This window comes from Aegilops tauschii, chromosome 2 (genome assembly GCF_002575655.3).
Source record: "Aegilops tauschii subsp. strangulata cultivar AL8/78 chromosome 2, Aet v6.0, whole genome shotgun sequence".
In the NCBI taxonomy this organism is placed as follows: domain Eukaryota; kingdom Viridiplantae; phylum Streptophyta; class Magnoliopsida; order Poales; family Poaceae; genus Aegilops; species Aegilops tauschii.
Genome location: NC_053036.3, coordinates 207,965,176 through 207,987,178, shown reverse-complemented (window position 1 = coordinate 207,987,178; position 22,003 = coordinate 207,965,176). Strand labels below are relative to the sequence as shown.

At 47.0% G+C, this 22,003-nt stretch overlaps 1 long non-coding RNA gene across 3 annotated transcripts; it reads right to left on the bottom strand.

The window, feature by feature from the left end:
- Nucleotides 1–500: 500 nt before the first annotated feature.
- Nucleotides 501–4,508, bottom strand: LOC141041614 (uncharacterized). 3 transcript variants are annotated; one of them, XR_012202284.1, is made up of 3 exons: nucleotides 3,561–4,497; nucleotides 2,844–2,991; nucleotides 501–2,053 (listed from the first exon to the last, which is right to left on the bottom strand). It is a non-coding gene; the product is annotated as an uncharacterized lncRNA (long non-coding RNA). The 3 variants fall into 3 exon arrangements; XR_012202283.1 differs by having other exon boundaries at nucleotides 501–2,058; nucleotides 2,844–4,508; XR_012202282.1 differs by having other exon boundaries at nucleotides 2,844–4,508.
- Nucleotides 4,509–22,003: the final 17,495 nt, after the last annotated feature.

Genomic DNA, 22,003 nt, shown 5'->3' with positions numbered 1-22,003 from the left:
TATGACTTTGCTATGCTTAGTGCTTGTCACTAGGGCCCGAGTGCCATGATATCAAATCTGAACCCGAGTTCTTGATCATATCTGCTAATTATATGCACTTGTTATTGTTATGAAATGTAAACCCCAAGGTGATAATAATCGAGATACTCTCCAGGGATGACTATAATCATGATCACTACAACAGGAACCCCCCTTTAGCAACGCATCAATGCGTTGTTGTATGTCTGTATAACCGTTGCTAAGGTCTACACCAACGGATTAGTATGCGTTGTCGTTGGTGGCGTTGCAAAGGTCTACAACAACATATACACATCCGTTGGTAAACCCTGTGAAGAAGCGTTGCAAGAGAGCAACATATAGAGTTAGAGATTAACAACACTTCATATGCATTGCCACCCCCTGCACAAAAGGATATTCACATGGACATAACATATAATTTATATATTGCCTTCCAGAATGATAAGATCAATAATGATAGTGCACAGTAGGAACAGATAATAAAGAGAAAGGTGTAATATATTAAATTTACTCTGTTGCATTACAAAGAACATGACTCTAAGGATTACATTTTTTGATACTAACTAGTACTAGCCCAATACTGGACGTTTCAATCAACGTCTCAATTATTCTAAAACATAATATTTGAAACATTGAAACTGCAAATGATGTCCTAAAATATAACATAAGATCCGGCAGCAATTCCATTCTCGACCTTGCAATCAACATCTGAGCCATGCATCATCAAAATATCTTAGGAACCTACAAAAATAAAGGAATGAGACCAGTAACTTACGGTAGAAACAAAGTATAATAGGGCAGAAAAATTTAGAAGAGCAACAAACAGAAGTTGAAGGCTATGCAATAATTAATCCGGCTGCATGACCAATAATTTTGAAGTTTTTTAGTGGTACTATCAATTGGTCAGATTTTGCACTGGTCATAGAACTACAATTACAAATACCTCGCAGAAATTCATACTTGGCACTAATTGTGTTCTAGGTTTTCGTGCCAAGAATATTGCATGGAACCAGTGCTAGTGCTAGGATTCACAAGGTGTGATTTGAAAACTATAAATTTAAATTGCACATACACAAACTACACTTAAATGTTGCAACACACAAGCCGCGTAGTCACTGCCTGGAACAATCCAGTTTCTGCAACCTGAAGATACAACATATGTATTGGTAATTTCGAAGACCACAAACCAATATTTCAAATGTAAGTATACTGAAATTAAAGTTGCTCCACAGACAGTGTGATCTCCATAAGCCAATACCATGGTTAGAATGGAGAAGTCATCAAAACATCATTACTCACACAAAGGTCTCTAGACCTAAACACAAACCCTCTTTAGATAATCTAAAATACTGAGAAATTGATGCACTTTGCATTGCCAATAAATTTAATTAATAGATAAACTTTGTCAGGCGAGATGGTTCAGTATGTCAACTAAAAGATAACCGTCAAAATTGGAAACTACTTTTTCAACAGATAAGTATTTTTCAACGAAAAGTTTGCTGCAAACTTGCATACTGTGTAGTCAGTTTCGTACATGTACATGCATCTAACTTTTTCTACTTGGCTGAACAACTATACTGGTACAAAATGAATAGCTGCAATTACTCCTAGTAATATCGATATAGCTTCTAGCTGCTGCCTCTTGCATTGTACTGTAGGAATGTGGCTAAGTTCCTATCAAGAAGTATAAACTAATAGACATATGAGACACACAAACCCATAGAGCACCACAAAAAAAACAATAAATGCCAACCACTGATCATAGATGCATTAACGTGGCATTAGAAATATGAACGGGCAAATATCCGCCTAGGTGACAGAGCTCTTGTACTGGATTGTACGGGATGAGGCAGATGACTAACTGACGGTGCTGCACTACGAACCATCACTGTAGAGCGACTGTGCCACATCTGTACATCTCATCTCGCAGTCGTCATGTCACCCTTGTGCACATGGGAGTCGCCGCAGCGCTGCTGTGCATCTAGGACCGCAACCGAACCTCCGCTTTTTTGGCCCATCGAATAGGCCCCTACCCCTGCACTATTTAGACATAAATTTGAACTCAAAAGTTTAAAAATATAGATGTTATGCATTGTACCTAAAAAGACCCACATAAAAATTACCAAGTGTGCTAGAAAAGATTGTTAGAGAAAAGACATAAACTTATGTATCTCTGACAAATAACTTAGTAGGAGCACATGTTAAAACACCGAGCATCTTTGACCAGTGAGATGTTGTTGACTGTGAACAACCATCAGCGTGTATTTACTGGGAACAATTATCCAAAGATTATATTATATTAACAATGAGATGAGTTCAGCAACCAACTGAATGATAATTACGTAACGAATAATATTGACTATACAGAATTGGTTCCATTTTCCAACAATCTATGCATTAATTAGTTCCATGTCAACATTACTCATGTACTACTCATGGTTGGTATGGTGTTTTAGGATTTAGGAGAAAAAAACTCAATGCCAACAGCTCAAAATCATTTAATAATCTAAATTAGAAAAACTTTCTAGTTACCTAGGAATTACAATGTCACACATTAGAATTTTCGAATCCACGGATAATTAAGGAAGCAGTAGAAGAAACATGTAAAAGAAACACATTGATTATATGGGCTTCTCTAGGAATAGAAGGGGAATTTTGTTTCTAGAGAAGGTGGGATCCAAGATGCTAATAGAGAAATAAAAAGAAATTAATGTGGGAATATTTAATATTTCAAGACCAACCTAGTACAAAATCTGAATAAATATTTAAGAAAATGCATCAGAGGTGACTTATGTAATGACTGAACAGTCTGAACAAAAGCATACCTAAGTAATGGTTGAACAATTTTTGTCAGTACTTGCCAAGTTTAAAGAAACAGTACCCATGTGCCTTCGCTGCCAATGTGGCATATCATATAATCAAGAGAATTTGATCCTTGTCACCACTCAGCTCCCTAATCATGTACCATTGGTCCTGTCATTGGATAACGGATCATCAATTCCTATATGAATGTACAAAATATGATGGCACACTTAACTAAAATGGACTCGCTAGACCAGTTAGTGTAAAAATTACGGATGTCTACTAAATAAGAATTCTACGATAAGGAAACTGACATGAAGCTGTATGCAATTAAAGCAAGTGAATCCTCACACAATCAGCCAAGGCAAAGCTTATCTATCTGTGCATCTATTGTCAACAGTTTGAAACCTCACGTGTAGGATAGTTTCATATCAAACCAAAATCATGGTTACTGCAAATATTCAGACACTAAACAAATGTTAGCTGACATCTCACGGGCACAAAAGCTGCAAGGGAAAAATCACATGATGAGATACAAGTGAACATATAATTAGATACATCCGACAGAAATCTCCCCGTCATGGAGTAGTACAACTTCATTGTGGAAGTGTTTGCAGATCTCGAAAATTTCATTTCGAAGCCAATGTCGATGGAGCCTGGAGCTCCTCCAGATCCTCTAGAACAGAGATGTTTTAGCTTTGAAAACAAAAGGGGAAAAGCATCAGCAGTTAAAATCGTACCTTTGGATTGCATTATGCATTACGGGCCTATAAGGCATTGTCTTTCTGATCCAAAATGTAGTACATAACTACAGATTAACCGTTACAGCCGAGGCGGAGCAGCACCGTCATCCCCGAGCCGGCAGCAGCGCGAGGTAGTGGGAATACAAACCAGAGACGAGGCAGCCGCGCCGGCGACCTTTGGTGACTAGGGTTGCTGCAGGGCGCAGGAAGAGACGCGGAGAATGTCCCCGCGGAAATCAGAGGAGAGGATCGAGGGGATCAGGGGAATCCGAGCCTATGAGCGATGGGCGTCGGAGAGCGACGGATCTAGCCGGTGAGGTGGCGGCGGCGATCGGAGCAGACGAGCGAGGGGAATCCGGGCCTATAAGCGATGAGTGTGGGAGAGCGCCGGATCTAGCCGGTGCGGTGGTGGCGGCCGCATCGTGGTTGAGAGAGAAATCAGGGGAGAGGGAGATGGCGCATAGAAATTTTGGCTGCGTGATTTGTTTCTTTTTTTTTGGCATGCACTACGTAATAGGAGTATTTGGACCGGGACGAGGGTGGGAGGTGGGCGCGAGGAGGCTATTTCTCAGGGAAGTTTAGCTATAAGCGTGGTGCATGGGAGGTGGGATGTTGAAAAACAACACTTGTTATCATACCGTTGGTGGACATGTGTTGGTATATGAGGGTTCTTGTTGTAGTGGATGCTTCTGTCTTGCTTTAGTTCCATAAAGATAATCATGATGCTTCTATTTGTGGGTGTACATTTCATTTATTCTTATTGACATTTGAGATGCCATTGATAATCTTGTACCACTACCAAAACTAAGTAAGGATAGTACTTAAATATCCCTTTTTTATATTTTTGCAAACAGTGATGTGTATCTCAATTCCCGGGCATGACTTCCTCAATTTTAGTGGAACTACACAAAATTGGATGGCCACTGTTGCTCTGCCTCATTGTCCTCTACCATGTGGTTCTACCTTTTTTGAGCTTGATTACCAAGAAGAAACAAACCACAGTGAGGTTTTATCTAACTTCGGTGGTGCCCCACCCAAACTTGATGCCAAATCGATGACGCATCACCACGATGACCTATCAATGCTCATGGTTGAGTCTCATGGTTGCATCGGCTGGTGAAGCTGATTGATGTTCGATGGAATAGAATTTGTCTTCCATCAGTGCTCTTTGCTGGTTAGCCATGAAGACAAAGATATCATTCATCAGTGCTCCTTAGTTGCGTTGGAGACGCAGTCGTCTTTCACCTTGGTGCAAATTTGTCTTTCGTTAGGAACCAAATGTTTCCTCCGAGAAGCATCGATGTTGGTACTAAGAGCAAAAAAATTGTATTGATTTCTGTGCCTTCTCACAACTTTGTCTTCAGCTCCCTTGTATTTTTTGTCCAGCTATTAACTAAATGTTGGCTATGATATTTCAATCATTGAGTTGTATAAACATTTTATTTATAAGTTGGTTCTAAATTTTTGCGACTAGTTAATATGTTGCCAAACTTTGATTAAAAATATTACTCATATAACTATATAAAAAAATTAAGTGAATAATATTTATATTTTGTTGGCGGGTATTAGCCATTTGCTTGTTAAATATGTGGTCAAACTTTGATAAAAACATATGATGTGGTGTAAAAACCCGGACGAAGGTAGTACGTGATATGGTGGCACGCTGATATAGGCCGAACACAACAACCCATAATTACTGGGAGAGGGCAAACTGTACATACAAAATAATTGAAATTGAATTTCTCAAAAAAATATTAAAATTGAAGGTTGGTGCAGCCCACCTTTCCAATAATTTGATGCGTGTGTTGCTGTTCACTTAACGGAGGGTAGCGTACCACTCTTGAACGACAGAAAGTGTGACCAGGACGCGCGGAGCATTAGTTGATCATATTTTCTTCACTGGTACGCTAAATAAAGAGTTTGGTTTCATACACAATTTAAAACGATTGTTATGGAGAGAAAAAGAAAACCACTCCCCTGTATTAGTATATATGTTTAAGCTGGAGCCTCAGCGTTTGTTCACTAGGGTTTGCTCTCTTCACTCACTCTCTCTCTCTCTCTCTCTCTCTCTCTCTCTCTCTCGCTCGCTCGCTCTCGCTCTCTCCACTATATATATACAGGCCGGAGGCTTAGTGTTTGTTTGCTGGGGTTTGGTCTGTTCACACTCTCTCACCCTCTCCAGATCTAAACAAGACTGTGTTGGCCTCTCTCTCTCTCACCGCTGGTCAAAGAGCCATCCGGATCTCGTCGGCAGGGGAAGGGGAGGAGGTGCAGCGTTGACTCTATTGCTGTCAACAAGAGAGGGAATCCACTACCGGCGGTGCTATTCTCTTTCGCCCAGTGCCTGCGCGGAAAGGTCTACAACCCCTTCTTCCTCGCCGTTGTACGTAGTGTGGGCAAATCCGTCCTCCCGTCGCCCGCATAGCCACATCCCGATGACCCTAAAGTATCACTTATTTTGAAACCGACATTGCTCTAGCTGCATGTGGATCTTTTTCCACTACTGCAGGTTAGTCCAAACGCGACAGTACAATCAGAGGCCCTTTGACGAAACTATATATGCGCGATGCATTAATTGTAAACAGTGATGTAAAATAACCGTAAAAAATGATATGAAACATTTGCAATGACGGATACATCAAACATGATTCAGATTGTAGTTGCATGTGCGATGTGTGGCATGCGGTTAATCCATACGAACTGTTTGCGATGATCCAAACCAACAGAAACGGGCGACCATATCAAGGTGTGTGGGATATACGACATACAGTTCACTCGGATGAACTGTTTTCGATTAGGGAACGCAACGGAAATGTTCAGCAAGGTAAAGGTGTGTGCAATATACAACATGCAATTCACTCGGATGAACTATTTTTGATTAGCCAACACAACAGAAACGGTTCAACTTAACAAGATGTGTGATATGCGGCATACAGTTCACAGAGATGAACTATTTGCGATGATCCAAAAGAACACAAACGATTCATGTAAACAAGATGTGTGTGATACGCGGCAAACAACCCACTCGGATGAACTGTTTGCGATGAGAAATTATAACACAAGCGGTCACTACAGTAAATTGGTGTGTGATTCTGTGTGTAAAAAAACTTAGAAAATGCAGACTAGTTGCTTGCGATGGCTAGGAGTATCGCACATGATGCATGTGCGAGTACTCGTGTGCGATGATTAGTAAGTTAGACATACAGTTCCTTATGTTAACACGTGTGTGATAACACATGACACCGCATACGGTTATCGGGTTGTGTCCTCCACTTAGTCTTCCCGCACTCCAGCGAAGGCTTCCCGTACTCGACAGGGGTGAATTGTAAAATCCCCAATCCCCTAGCCAGCTGCTAGCTATAAATAACCACAGGAATGGCAGGCGGTGGAGACTTGCTACTGATCCACTTGCTAGCTCGTTATCCACACATACCGGCATACCCCCAACGGCTGACGACAAGACATACTTGCGCGACGGGAACAGGCGCCGGAGGTCATAGTTTAGGTTAATTAATTATACCTCTAGATCCGGATGATTCCGGCCCTGGAGGTATAGTTAATTAACATAATCTGAGATCACATAACTAAAGCTTCCCTAATGTGATTGTGTGTCGGCCCCAACCGCTAGCAGATCACGCACGGAGGGACGCGACCCGAGCGTGCCTTGGTGCCTAAATGGTGAGTAGAGCACGCGGAAGGACGCGACCCGAGGGCCCCTCGGTGCCTAAATGGCAAGCAGAGCGCGCGGAGGGACATGAGCAGAGCGCACCGCGGCCGCTTAAACAGCGAGCAAGCACATGCATAATTATTGCATATAGCAGTTGAACATAGCAAGGAACAACCGTCCAATATTTTCGATGAGATGCATTAATATATTCTTAGTTCAATCTAGGGTCAAATTTTGGTAATACAAAATACGAAGGGGACCAATAAACCACGACGGAGGTAGTACCTATACCAACACAGATGCCCAATGCAACAATTAATGATGTTATACACATGTCTGGCAATCCACGCCAATGTTTCTCGCCTCTTCCCTCATTGGTTTCCCGCCATCAGCTAGTGGCTTGCTCCATATGACCCAGGCGGCAACGCACCATAATGACACTATGCATAGATCTAGTCCACACCCATCTATCATTAGTAATTCTAAGCATGCCAGGCAATGACCAAATCTTCGACGTCAACCCCTTCCTGCGTTACATCTTCAGCGAGGATAACAAGCCGGAGCAGGTCAGGGAGCAAGAGCTTCATTGATCGGTGCAGGCGCCATGGCCCATCGGCAGCGATATCGCCGTGCCGTTCCTTGGGCGCACAACTGATATATTGCAGAGGAAGTGTGATATCTTGAGGATGCAGGTGATGGACGGTATTTGCTACCAGGGCAGAGATATGGAAATGGTGCGGTTCCGCGGGCGTGTCATGCGCGCGATTGCACGCTATCAAGCTCTACTGGAAGAGGCTCGGCAGCCCCAAGTGCCTCCCAGCTCCTACAGCTCCATAGGTGGAGACGGGTACCGTGGCCGCATGCCGGGTCAACCAAGAGCCTAAGCTTGGGGATGCTCCGGAAGGCATCCCCTCTTTTGTCTTCGTCTATCGGTAACTTTACTTGAGGCTATATTTTTATTCACCACATGATATGTGTTTTGCTTGGAGCGTCTTGTATGATATGAGTCTTTACTTTTTAGTTTGCCACAATCATACTTGCTATACACACCTTTTGAGAGGGACACGCATGAATCGTGATTTATTAGAATACTCTATGTGCTTCACTTATATCTTTTGAGCTAGGCAATTTTGCTCTAGTGCTTCACTTATATCTTTTTAGAGCACGGCGGTGGTTTTATTTTATAGAAATTGTTGAACTCTCATGCTTTACTTATATTATTTTGAGAGTCTTTCTAAACAGCATGGTAATTTGCTTTGGTTATGAATTTAGTCCTAATATGATGGGCATCCAAGAGGGATACAATAAAAACTTTCATATAAAGTGCATTGAATACTATGAGAAGTTTGATTCCTTATGATTGTTTTGAGATATGAGGATGGTGATATTAGAGTCATGCTAGTGAGTAACTGTGGATTGTAGAAATACTTCTATTAAAGTTTGTGATTCCCGTAGTGATGAAGTCGGAGCATGATTTCTTTATTGATTGCCTTCCTTATGAGTGGCGCTCGGGGACGAGCGATGGCCTTTTCCTACCAATCTACCCCCCTAGGAGCATGTGTGTAGTACTTTGTTTTGATGACTAATAGATTTTTGCAATAAGTATGTGAGTTCTTTATGACTAATGTTGAGTCCATGGATTATACACAATCTCACCCTTCCACCATTGCTAGCCTCTCTAGTGCCGCGCAACTTTTGCCGATACCATACACCCACCATATACCTTCCTCAAAACCGCCAGCATACCTACCTATTATGGCATTTCCATAGCCATTCCGAGATATATTGCCATGCAACTTTCCACCGTTCCGTTTATTATGACATGCTTCATCATTGTCATATTGCTTTGCATGATCATGTAGTTGATATAGTATTTGTGGCAAAGCCACCGTTCATAATTTTTATACATGTCACTCTTGTGTCATTGCACATCCCTGTACACCTCTAGAGGCATTCATATAGAGTCATATTTTGTTCTAAGTATCGAGTTGTAATTCTTGAGTTGTAAGTAAATAAAAATGTGATGATCATCATTATTAGAGCATTGTCCCATGTGAGGAAAGGATGATGGAAGCTATGATTCCCCCACAAGTCGGGATGAGTCTCCGGACTTTACAAAAAATAAAAGAGGCCAAAGAAGCCCACTATAAAAAATGAGAGAAAAAGCAAGAAGGGGCAATGTTACCATCCTTTTTCCGCACTTGTGCTTCAAAGTAGCACCATGATCTTCATGATAGAGAGTCTCCTATGATGTCACCTTCATATACTAATGGGAATTTTTCATTATAGAGCTTGGCTTGTATATTCCAATGATGGGCTTCCTCAAATTGCCCTAGGTCTTCGTGAGCAAGCGAGTTGGATATGCACACCCACTTAGTTTCTTTTTGAGCTTTCATACACTTATAGCTCTAGTGCATCCATTGCATGGAAATCCCTACTCACTCACATTGATATCTATTGATGGGCATCTCCATAGCCCGTTGATACGCCTAGTTGATGTGAGAATATCTCCTTCTTTTTGTCTTCTCCACAACGACCATATTCTATTCCACCTGTAGTGCTTTGTCCATGGCTCACGCTCATGTATTGCGTGAAAGTTGAAAAGGTTTGAGAACATCAAAAGTATGAAACAATTGCTTGGCTTATCATCGGGGTGGTGCATGATTTGAGTATTTTGTGTGATGAAGATGGAGCATAGCCAGACTATATGATTTTGTAGGGATAGCTTTCTTTGGCCATGTTATTTTGAGAAGACATGATTACTTTATTAGTATGCTTGAAGTATTATCATTTCTATGTCAATATTAAACTTTTGTTTTGAATCTTATGGATCTGAACATTCATGCCACAATAAAGAAAATTACATGGATACATATGTTAGGTAGCATTCCACATCAAAAATTCTGTTTTTATTATTTACCTACTCGAGGACGAGCATGAATAAAGCTTGGGGATGCTTGATACGTCTCCAACGTATCTATAATTTTTGATTGTTCCATGCTACTATATTATCTGTTTTGGATGTTTTATATGCATTAATATGCTATTTTATATTATTTTTGGGACTAACCTATTAACCTAGAGCCCAGTGCCAGTTTCTGTTTTCCTTGTTTTTGAGCTTCGCAGAAAAGGAATACTAAACAGAGTCCAAACGAAATAAAATTTCCCGATGATTTTTCTTGGACCAAAAGACACCCAGGGGACTTGGACTGCAAGTCAGAAGATCCACGAGGCAGCGGCAAGGGTGGAGAGCGCGCCCCCTACCTTGTGGGCACCTCGTGGCCCCCCTGACCAAGATCTTCCTCCTATATATTCACATATATTCCAGAAACACCAGAGGCATCCACGAAAACACTTTTCCACCGCCGCAACCTTCTGTTCCCGTGAGATCCCATCTTGGGGCCTTTTCCGGCATCCTACCAAAGGGGGATTCGATCACGGAGGGCATCTACATCAACCATATTGCCCTTCCGATGAAGTGTGAGTAGTTTACCTCAAACCTACGAGTCCATAGCTAGAATCTAGATGGCTTGTTCTCTCTTTTTGATTCTCAATACCATGTTCTCCTCGATGTTCTTGGAGATCTATCCAGTGTAATCTTCTTTTGCGGTGTGTTTGTCGAGATCCGATGAATTATGGATTTACGATCAACTTATCTATGAATATTATTTGAATCTTCTCTGAATTCTTATATGCATGATTTGATATCTTTGTATTTCTCTTCGAACTATCGGTTTGGTTTGGCCAACTAGATTGGTTTTTCTTGCAATGGGAGAGGTGCTTAGCTTTGGGTTCAATCTTGCGTGATTTCACCTAGTGACAAAGTAGGGGTAGTGAGACACGTATTGAATTGTTGCCATCGAGGATAAAAAGATGGGTTTTACATCATATTGCATGAGTTTATTCCTCTACATCATGTCATCTTACTCAAGGCGTTACTCCGTTCTTTATGAACTTAATACTCTAGATTCATGCTGGATAGCGATCGATGTGTGAGTAATAGTAGTAGATGCATGCAGGATTCGGTCTACTTGACACGGACGTGATGCCTATATTTCATATTGCCTTGGATATTGTCATAACTTTGCACTTTTCTATCAATTGCTTGACAATTATTTGTTCACCCACCGTATTATTTGCCTTCATGAGAGAAGCCTCTAGTGAAACCTATGGCCCCCGGGTCTATTTTCCATCATATTAGTTTCCGATATACTATTTTGCAATATTTTACTTTCAGATCTATAAACCAAAAAACCCAAAAATATTTGATCTTTTATTTATCTATATCTATCAGATCTCACCTTTCAAGTGACCGTGAAGGGATTGACAACCCCTTTATTGTGTTGGGTGCAAGTGTTTGATTGTTTGTGCAGGTATTGGTGATTTGCGCATTCTTCTCCTACTGGATTGATACCTAGGTTCTTAACTGAGGGAAATACTTATCTCTACTGTGCTGCATCACCCTTTCCTCTTCAAGGGAAAAACCAACGCAAGCTCAAGAAGTAGCAGCAGTCACGCTATTGCTACGGTTCTACAGCTAACTTTTAGCAGTAGCGGGTGGTACTAAACCACGCTACTTCTAATAATTGTAGTGCTTTCTTTGAAAGAACGCTATTGCTAAGAACATACCCCTCGCTCCTGTTATTAGTTTCTGATATGTTTTTTTCTGCTACATATTTCTTTTCTATTCGTATAGGTTTTATACAATAATCTCTAGTATATCATACACATACAAATCTAATCATATCATACACATAAAAATAGTCTCATCAAATCATGTCATCATCATAATCATCATCCAACACAAAGTGACGTCTCTCCTTATCATCTCCAAATAGCGATACAAGTGTCGAATACTTAGAACTACATCGCCATCCATCTAAACAATGATATAGAAGAGAAGAGCTATCACTATGAGTGAGAGCGGAACTATGCAGTACATGAGGCAGCGGTACTGATTCCTCTCTCGTGCTAGCGTGAACCTCACATAACTAGCTTCTGCTTCTTGTCTACTATCGAACCCTTTATGGCTGGCACCCGAGAACCGCTCCACTTGCGCCTAACACTCGGGCCACTCGTCGTACACTCCCGGAACCTTCCCTATGTACACGACATAGCACTTCTTCACCATCAATGATCTATCTACCTATTAGAGATGCATATTCATCAAGAGAATCAACAATAATATGCAACAAAATATACTTGACCAGCACGAAAAGAAAGGGTTAGCAAATAGATGCAACATATAGTACACATAAATAATCAACGCCGTTTCATTGTACTCTAACTAATTAACTACAGGTATGCAGGTCATCATACCCAAACTAACAAAGTAGCGCTAGGCTAGTTCGATAGGGACCGTGGACATCACAAAGTTTCATCGCTACAGAAAATATACAAGCTCAACCAACTCATCATCATCATCGGCATCGTCAATCACTGGAAGTTCCATCCATCCATATCATCGAGGATGCACGCTAGCTTCTTGAACGGCGTCAGGTCCTGACGTTGTAGGCCTGTGCGAGTTCGGACGTCAGCTCGCGATATAGGGCTATGGTGGAACATCCCCTTCTATTCGACGACTTCTTTCATGATGGTCGTTGCAATGTCCCTCTGGATGCGAAAGAAGTCATCTCTAAATTTATAATCCGCCTCTTCTCCTAGGGATTCTGCCCATTTTGCGGATATGACAATCATTTCTGGTTGTCATGCGAAGCTGTTGGTGATCCCTTCTAAACTCCATCATGAGATGGAGGAGGTAGAATCCATCGTTCCTGCTTGATGTCGGTTGATGGATTCCGCAGAAGCTAGTTTTATGTGAGAAACCCGGCTTGCGGTTCCTTTGTTTCCTGATCTTGGGGTGGCCACCCCTCATGCTGAAGCCGTGTAGAGCATCATCTAGAATATCCATTATGTGGGTGTAGTCCTTCTTTTCGTAGTTTCTGGAAGCGTTGAAATACAAGGCGTGGGAGACTCGCGGGAAAAGAACGATAAGGACGGCGCGCCCGTTGCAGGTGAAGAAACACATTAAATTATTCTCCATATGAGCGAGAATGAATGATTGAAATGTACGAAAGGGTTGTCTGGCACTGACTTACATTGGATGATAAGGCAGGAGGACCGTTTCCTTGTCCTTATTCCTTATCATGAAGTTTTTTATGTACTCCCTAGTAGTTGTACACTCAAAGTCGCAGAGACTGAAGAAGGACTCGTGCATGTAGTATGGATCCGCCACACAGATTTGCGAGATTTGTTCTCTCGTGATGACGGAGTTCAAATGTAGCGCAAAAAGGCGGATGATTGTAAAATCGAGCCACCTTGTGAGAAACATCTCAAAGATATGATAAAACCGCAGGAAGAACACCTCCGCGGGTAGTGTGTCAACATAGCACTTCCTCTCAGGCACACGGACCGCGTATAGCGGATATCCTGGATCCTTCGAGGCTAGAAGGCTTTTCCCGGTTGACAGCATGTGGTCGTGCAGTCTCCTAAGATCCCCTGATATGCCCTCCAGTAGTTTTGATGATAGGATAGGCTCGCCCGTGACATGGAACATCGCCGCACCTTTGACTGGTACAGGGTCTGCAAAATCAGTCGGCTGGCTGCTAGAAGCTTTGGCAGCTTTGGCGGCAGCAGAGCATTTCTTCAGTGGTCTCTTCCGCTCCGTTTTCTTGGTCTGACCTTCCAGACCCTTCCTTAACCCCGCCACCAGTGTTGTCGGGCTAAGCACTGGACGACCCTCGGCTAGTTGACACTACGTTGAGGTGGCATCTGGAGGCGTGTCCTGTGAGGATTGCATGAAGAGAGACTTCTTGCAATCAACCCTAGGATGTTCCTACCCGGGCACATCATGCATCTCCTCATCAGCATGATGATAGCCTGAGTCATATAGCTGAATCATCATTTCTACGTCGTCGTCATAGGCACCTATATTAAGGAACCAAAGAGGGTCATCCTTGTCCATCTCATCATCCATTCTTTGTTTTATGGGGGTGGCTACATGATACGTCTCCAACGTATCTATAATTTATGAAGTATTCATGCCATGTTTACAAAAAAATTATATGGTTTTAGTATGATTGCATGGAACTAACCCGGACTGACGCTGTTTTCAGCAGAACTACCGTGGTGTTGTTTTTTGTGCAGAAATGAAAGTTCTCCAAATGAGCTGAAACTTTTTGACGATTTTTTTGGAACAAAAGAGACCCCCGAAGCTTCATGGGAGGGGCAGAAGAGCCACGAGGAGGGCACAACCCACCAGGGCGCGCCTGGTGGGCCTGGCTTGCCCCAGTGGGTTGTGCTCACCTCGAGGCTCATCTTAGCATGAAACAAATGCCAAAAAATCCTATAAACAGAGAAACCATAAGAGGTTAACCTAGATCAGATGTTCCGCCGCTGCAAGGCTTTCTAGCCACCAAAACCAATCTAGACCCCGTTTCGGCACCCTGCCGGAGGGGGGAGTCATCACCGGTAGCCATCTTCATCATCCCGGCGACGACCATGATGAGGAGGGAGTAGTCCACCCTCGGGGCTGAGGGTTTGTACCAGTAGCTATGTGTTTAATATCTCTCTCTCGTGTTCTTGAGATGGCACGATCTTGATGTATCGCGGGCTTTGTTAATGTAGTTGGATCATATGGTGTTTTCCCTTCTCTGTCTTGTTGTGATGAATTGAGTTTTCCCTTTGAGATTTCGTAGTTATCGAATTGAATACTTTTATGGCTTTGAGAACACTTGATATATGTCTTGCAATTGAATACTCGTGGTGACAATGGGGTATCTGTCGGATGTGGGGTTCTGGCAAACCCTTAAGGTTCGAACACTTGGGTGTGCGCGAAGTCTTTCCCTCCTACCGATCTACGCCCTAGCTCGCTAAGATCTCGCGGACGAACTCGACGAACTTGCAACACAGAAAGACACGAGGTTTATATTGGTTCAGGCCACCGTTGTGGTGTAATACCCTACTCCAGTGTGGCGATGGTGGATTGCCTCTAGGGCTGATGATGAACAGTACAAGGGAAGAACAGCCTCCTGAGGTTGAGGTGTTCTTGTGGCTACGGTAGGCTCTCGATCGGGTTGGATCAATTTAAGATGAGATGCCTCTACTATGGTGGCTAGCTCTACTTATATAGGCCCTGGTCCTCTTCGCAAATATCAAGCGGGAAGGGGGCCAACAACGGCGGGCAAATTTGAAGGGGGACATCTAGTACAAGCTATCCTGACAAAAGTGGTCTTCGCATGCGAAAAGCTCTGGTGGTGACGCCGTCTTGGGCTCCACGATGACCTCCGCCTTGCCGTCCTCCTGGTCTTGGTCTCGTTGCACCAATATAGGAACCTTTGCCTGATGCCTCGGTACTCCTCGCCTGCGCTGGCCTCCTTAGCAGCAAAGAGGAAACAAGGACGCTGCGCGTGCTGGCGCCCACCTGGTGTTGTTCGTCATGGCTCACGTCACGAGGGCCTCGTGAGGTTTTGCCCCGCCTTGATATCTCCGCTCCTCGTGAGTCCGCCTGGCTAGGCCACACCAGAGGAGGTCTTGCGTCGCCCGCCTCGCGAGGCTTGGACCCTCGCGAGGGTCTTGGATGCCTTGTTGATGAAGATGGGCTGTACGGCCTGCCTGCTTAGCCACGCCGTGGGCTGCAGGTAGGCAAGTCTGGGGACCCCCATTCCCAGAACGCCGACAGTAGCCCCCGGGCCCAAGGTGCGCTCGGGCTTGGCTTCGCGGCGAAGCCAAGGGTCAAGTACGGAGCACCGTAGTCCCCAAAAGCCTGCGGCCTCGGTTGACGCGTGGCGGTTGATTGGACGTGGGCATCTCCGCTTCCCCACGCTGCCTTTGAATCCGCCTAGCTATGCGGCCCCCGCGGCCTACATAGTTATTCCTCCATCGCCTGCGCCTCGCTTCCCCAATCCCCCTGCTTCCTTGAGACTCTGCTTCCCTTCTCCGATCTGACCTGCCCTCCCCTTGCTTTGTTGCCATGGCGCCAAAACAAGCGGACAAGGGGAAGAAGCCAATGTCTCCGTCAGGCGCACCTCCAGCTGTCGAGCCGACGCTAGGCCGATCCCGGGTGCTCAACGATGAGGCCATGGACAAGGTGCGTCCGATGCTTGCTTCCAGCTTCAACGAGTGGGGAGAGACGGTGGCTTGGCCTGCGTCTCGCACTCGCATGGCTCAGGCAGCCACCGAGGTCCCAATCTTCATAGATGCCCTCTGGGCTGGCCTGATTCCTCCCTTCTCTGCCTTCCTCAACGTGGTGCTAGAGCATTACCAGATCCACATGCTGCATCTTGACCCTGATACGTCCATTTTGCATCATGCTTTTATATCGATATTTATTGCATTATGGGCTGTTACTACACGTTATGTCACAATACTTATGCCTATTCTCTCTTATTTTACAAGGTTTACATAAGGAGGGAGAATGGCGACAGCTGGAATTCTGGGCTGGAAAAGGAGCAAATAATAGAGACCTATTCTGCACAACTCCAAAAGTCCTGAAACTCCACGAAAGTTATTTTTGGAAATAATAAAAAATATTGAGCGAAAGAAGTACGCCAGAGGGGGACCCACCTGGCCACGAGGGTGGGGGGCGCGCCCTACCCCCATGGCGCGCCCCCTGCCTCGTGGGCCCCCTGTTGGCTCTCCGGTGGCCATCTTCTACTATATGAAGTCTTTCGTCAAGGGAAAAATCATAAGCAACCTTTCGGGACGAGACTCCGCCGCCACGAGGTGGAACCTTAGCGGAACCAATCTAGGGCTCCGGCAGAGCTGTTCTGCCGGGGACACTTCCCTCTGGGAGGGGGAAATCATCGCCATCGTCATCACTAACGCTCCTCTCATCGGGAGAGGGCAATCTCCATCAACATCTTCACCAGAACCATCTCCTCTCAAAACCCTAGTTCATCTCTTGTATCCAATTCTTGTCTCCAAGTCCGGGATTGGTACTAGTAGGTTGCTAGTAGTGTTGATTACTCCTTGTAGTTGATGCTAGTTGGTTTATTTGGTGGAAGATCATATGTTCAGATCCTTTATGCATATTAATACCCCTCTGATTATGAACATGAATATGCTTTGTGAGTAGTTACGTTTGTTCCTGAGGACATGGGAGAAGTCTTGCTATTAGTAGTCATGTGAATTTGGTATTCGTTCGATATTTTGATGAGATGTATGTTGTCTAGCCTCTAGTGGTGTTATGTGAACGTCGACTACATAACACTTCACCATTATTTGGGCCTAGAGGTAGGCATTGGGAAGTAATAAGTAGATGATGGGTTGCTAGAGTGACAGAAGCTTAAACCCTAGTTTATGCGTTGCTTCGTAAGGGGCTGATTTGGATCCATATTTTTCATGCTATGGTTAGGTTTACCTTAATACTTTTGTTGTAGTTGCGGATGCTTGCAATAGAGGTTAATCATAAGTGGGATGCTTGTTCAAGTAAGAACAACACCCAAGCACCGGTCCACCCACATATCAAATTATCAAAGTACCGAACGCGAATCATATGACCGTGATGAAAACTAGCTTGACGATAATTCCCATGTGTCCTCGGGAGCGCTTTTCTCTATATAAGAGTTTGTCCAGGCTTGTCCTTTGCTACAAAAAGGATTGGGCCACCTTGCTGCACTTTATTTACTTTTGTTACTTGTTGCTCGTTACAAATTATCCTATCACAAAACTATCGTTTACCACTTATTTCAGTACTTGCAGAGAATACCTTGCTGAAAACCGCTTATCATTTCCTTCTGCTCCTCGTTGGGTTCGACACTCTTACTTATCGAAAGGACTACGATAGATCCCCTATACTTGTGGGTCATCAGACCCCCAATCGGTGACTCTTCTTGCTGTCTTCGCCTTCGTGTGCGAAGCCATGGTGGGCATCGCTCCTTCGGTGGCCCTCCTTCGCCACTTCTTCTCATTGCACCTGGCCGACCCTCAGCAATGCTCGGGGTGCGTGAGCTTCCAGGCCATGGCTGCGACCGCGGGCGCGGGGATTGACTTCGAGCTCCCTTCATCCACGAGCGAGTTTCGATGCCTGCGTGCTCAGCCCCTTGCTTCGTCTCCCGACGGGGCCTGCTGTTCCAAACTCCAGCTGGATCCACCAGAAGCTCTCGAGCCCCCGCCTTGCCCTCGTCTGGGCCAGGCTGAGGCTGCTGAAGGACCGCCGTGTGACCGCGCCGATGGTGGTGATGGAGTTTGTCAAACACCGGGTTGCTCCGCTTCAGTGCCACTCTCGCCCAATGTGGACCTTGCTCAACAGTCAAGACCACATGAGGTTCCAAGAGTCTGGGCTCCCTCTTGGGACGCGGCAAACAGTGCTCAAGGTCTTGACGCGTGTCCCTTTGCCGGCCGAAATGTCTGGGAAGAATTGCCTGTTGTATCGCTGCAAGATAAAGGATGAGTTTGCAGCGATCTCGCCCAATGTAGACCTTGCTCAACAGTCAGGACCACATGAGGTTCCAAGAGTCTGGGCTCCCTCTTGGGACGCGGCAAACAGTGCTCAAGGTCTTGACGCGTGTCCCTTTGCCGGTCGAAATGTCTGGGAAGAATTGCCTGCTGTATCGCTGCAAGAACAAGGATGAGTTTGCAGCGATCATGCCTTCCTTCGACGAATGGGGGCTGCAGCCGATCGGACTGGTGGGGCCCCGTGAGAACCCCGTCGTCGTGGTTCCCTTCTTCGCCGCCAGTGCCGAGCTCGCCCCAGGTGAAGGCGTGGGAGAGCGAGCTCCGACGGGGGCCGGTGGCTCGAGTCCTGAGGAACACACGCCGAATGGTGATCCTGGGGCGTCGTCTTCGGGGGCCTGCGACCCCCCTCCTGAGGCGCCGATTATTGAGGAGGTGCAGCATGCGGCTCCCGAGGCCAAGGCTCCAGGAGCCTCGGGAGGTTGTGGTGAAACGGTGCCCGGCTGCTTGCCGCAACCGGGCACCCCTGAAGATATCCTTCCAGGCTCTTCTTCTGTCCCGCTGCACACCTGCCGTCACGTCCAGCGTTTCGGTCGTCTTTGTGTGGACTTCGAGGAGCTCCGCAAGAGGAAAGGATCCCCTAGCGGTAGCAACATCTTCGGGCCGTTGAAGCGGCGAAAGTACATCGCCATTGACACATAAGTACCTTGTTGTCACGGCTTCCTGCGTGTAGCCTCCTTATCCTGACGTCAGTTCTCCAGGGCTCCTTCCGCTGAAGCTGTTGCGTCTCCCGAGAAGCGGCCTCCTCCTTCATCAACTCTCCCATCCGCCTTGAGCGTTCCTGGTCTTCCTACCGCCCTTGGAGCTGGGTCGGTCGGGGGAGCATCTCTGCCTTCGCGGCGCGTTGAGCCCGCAACTTGGCCATCCCTCCCCCACGGTCTGTCATGGAGCTTGGCGGGCGTGCCCAAGGCTCCTCCTTCACTCATGGGCAGCAGATGGTTGGCTTCGATCTTTGGTTCGTCTTCAAGCAGCGAGCCTCAGCCGGCTTGGGCTCCTCGCGAGGACGGGCTGGCGTTAGGTGCGGTGTCAGCCCCCAGCCCCCTGTCGGGGGGTGGCGCGCCGCTCGGCGCCCTACCCGGAGCCCCCGAGGTGGAGGACGAGGAGGGTCGAGCGTTCGAGCTCGAGCGCGGGTGGAGCGTGGTTCGTCACAAGCTCTTCCAGGAGGCGATGGGCGCGATGAGCCGACTTGGTGAAGAGCTCGCGGGTGTTGACTCGCGCCTTGAGGCCGAAGGTCTCCGGCTGGTGGAGGAGCGGCGCAAGCTGAGGGTGGCCATCAACCTTGGTCGCTATCAGCACGACCTTGAGAATGCGAAGCCCGAGGCGTCCCTCAAGATCGCCCATGAAGCCCGCTCGCGAGCCTTGGAAGAGGCTCGCGAGGCTGACCGCTGTCGCGAGGCTGCGGAGGAACGCGCGTGGGAGCTCCAGGCCTGGAGCGCATCCCTTGAGCAGCAGGTGGAGGCGCGCAGGGCTGCTCTTGCATCGCTGTGGGGGACGCCCACGGAGGATGAGGAGGTCCGGAAGCGCGGTGAGACGCTGGCCCTGGAAGCGTGGAGCGCAGCCTCGAGCTCGAGCGACTGGAGACGAGGGAACGTCAAGTTGCTCAAGCAGAAGATGCCGTCGGGGCTCGCGAGACCGGAGTTGAGGAGGAGGTGAATCGCCGGGTGGCCGAGGTTCGCGCGGACCTGAAGGTAGGTACGACCTGAAGCTGAAGCTCGCGGGTACGGAGGATGAGGGCAGGGCCGCTGCCCTCAGGCCGAGGTTGGATGAGGCTGAGAGGCGCGCGGAGGCCACGGCCGCCGCCCTGGTTACGGCGCAAGCGGACTTGGCCTCCGCCCGCGCCGAGCTGCGCTCCCTTCATAGGTGGGTTGATGACGCTGAGGCCGTTGCACAGCAGAACACGGAGGAAGTGCTCCATCGACGAACGCTGGAGCGCGAGCATGCTCCTATGCTTCAGGATCTTTGGAACAAGGCCAACACCGCCCTGTGCCATATTTGCGACGTGGGGGTGCTGGCCCCTCACTCGAACGACTATGCCAGCCATCTGATCTTCTTCACTGAGGTGGTGACGCGCCTGGCGGCTCGATCGGCCAGAGCTCGCCAGCTTGTGGAGGAAAGGGGGCGTGGCCTGCCTGAGCGCGCTTTCTCCCGTGTTTTCAGCCACCTTTTGAATGCCAACCCCAACTTTGACTTCGACGCCGCCATCGCTCCCGTTCCCACAGTCATCCGGGACGACCTGGCGCGTTGGGTTGAAGACAACGTGGACGCGTTGGTCAGGGCCTTCACTTCGGAAGATGACGGGGTGGTGGTCGCCGCAGACGAAGGCGACGTGGTTAATGACGGCGTCGCTGGTGGCGGCGACGATGCCGAAGAAGACGATGATGACGCGAGTGACGCATCCGCGGGTGATGTAGCGAGCGACATTTCTGGCTGATTCCATGTTCTCCTGTCGTTTCATCCTGCACACGAAGCTCGGGCATGGCCCTTGGAAAACTAATGAGAGCATTTTGGGAGGGGGAGCCCCTCATGTAAACAAATTGCAGTTTTACTTTCCTATGCGGTGCGAGTTCGTATCCTTGCGGACTCATGAATCCAGGTGCGAGTTCTCTGTCATGGTTTACCTCAGTCAGCACCAGCTTTGAGCTGGGTCGCAAGGCGTCGAGTTTCTGAGAATCCTGCGGAGCTTGTCGCCCCGTTTGGAGGGGCCCCACGAGAGGTGAGCACCTGTTGCAGTGCTAGCGCGCGCTTGGCGTGCGCGTGCTTCACGCAGTCCCGCTCGCGAGGAGCTCGTGAGGGAAGGCGATGGACATGACTCCCAAACAAAACGAGATCCAGAAGGCAAGAAATTGCTCGAACGAGAAAATGCTCCCCCCACGCGCATCGATAAAAACTCAGCTTCAACTCAAATCCAGATCCAGAAAGCAAACCTACAGAAAGAGAGATCCAAAGCAAAAGGCCGCGTTCGGCACCTAGTCTAGTCTTCTGGTCTTGAAGTCTTCTCACCAGCGCGGAGCTAAGTGCTGCCACTAGGCGTGGGAGGGAGCCCCAGGGCCTGAGGCCAGCACCCCTGAGACTCCGGGGCGTGTACAGCCCCAACTCATTATTACGTGAGAGTGTCACGGGCGGCGAGCTTCACAGGCACTGAGCCTTCTTCACAGGTACCGGCCTTGCTTCATATCGCCAGATGAGGGCCCCGCCTTGCGCCACCCTTGACCTCCTTAGCCGACCGATCACTAGGACGACACAAAGGAGGGAAAGAGGACGCCAGTGGTGCCCTCGGCGACCACAGGTCCTCTGCCGGGGGAAGGGTCGTCGAGGCCTC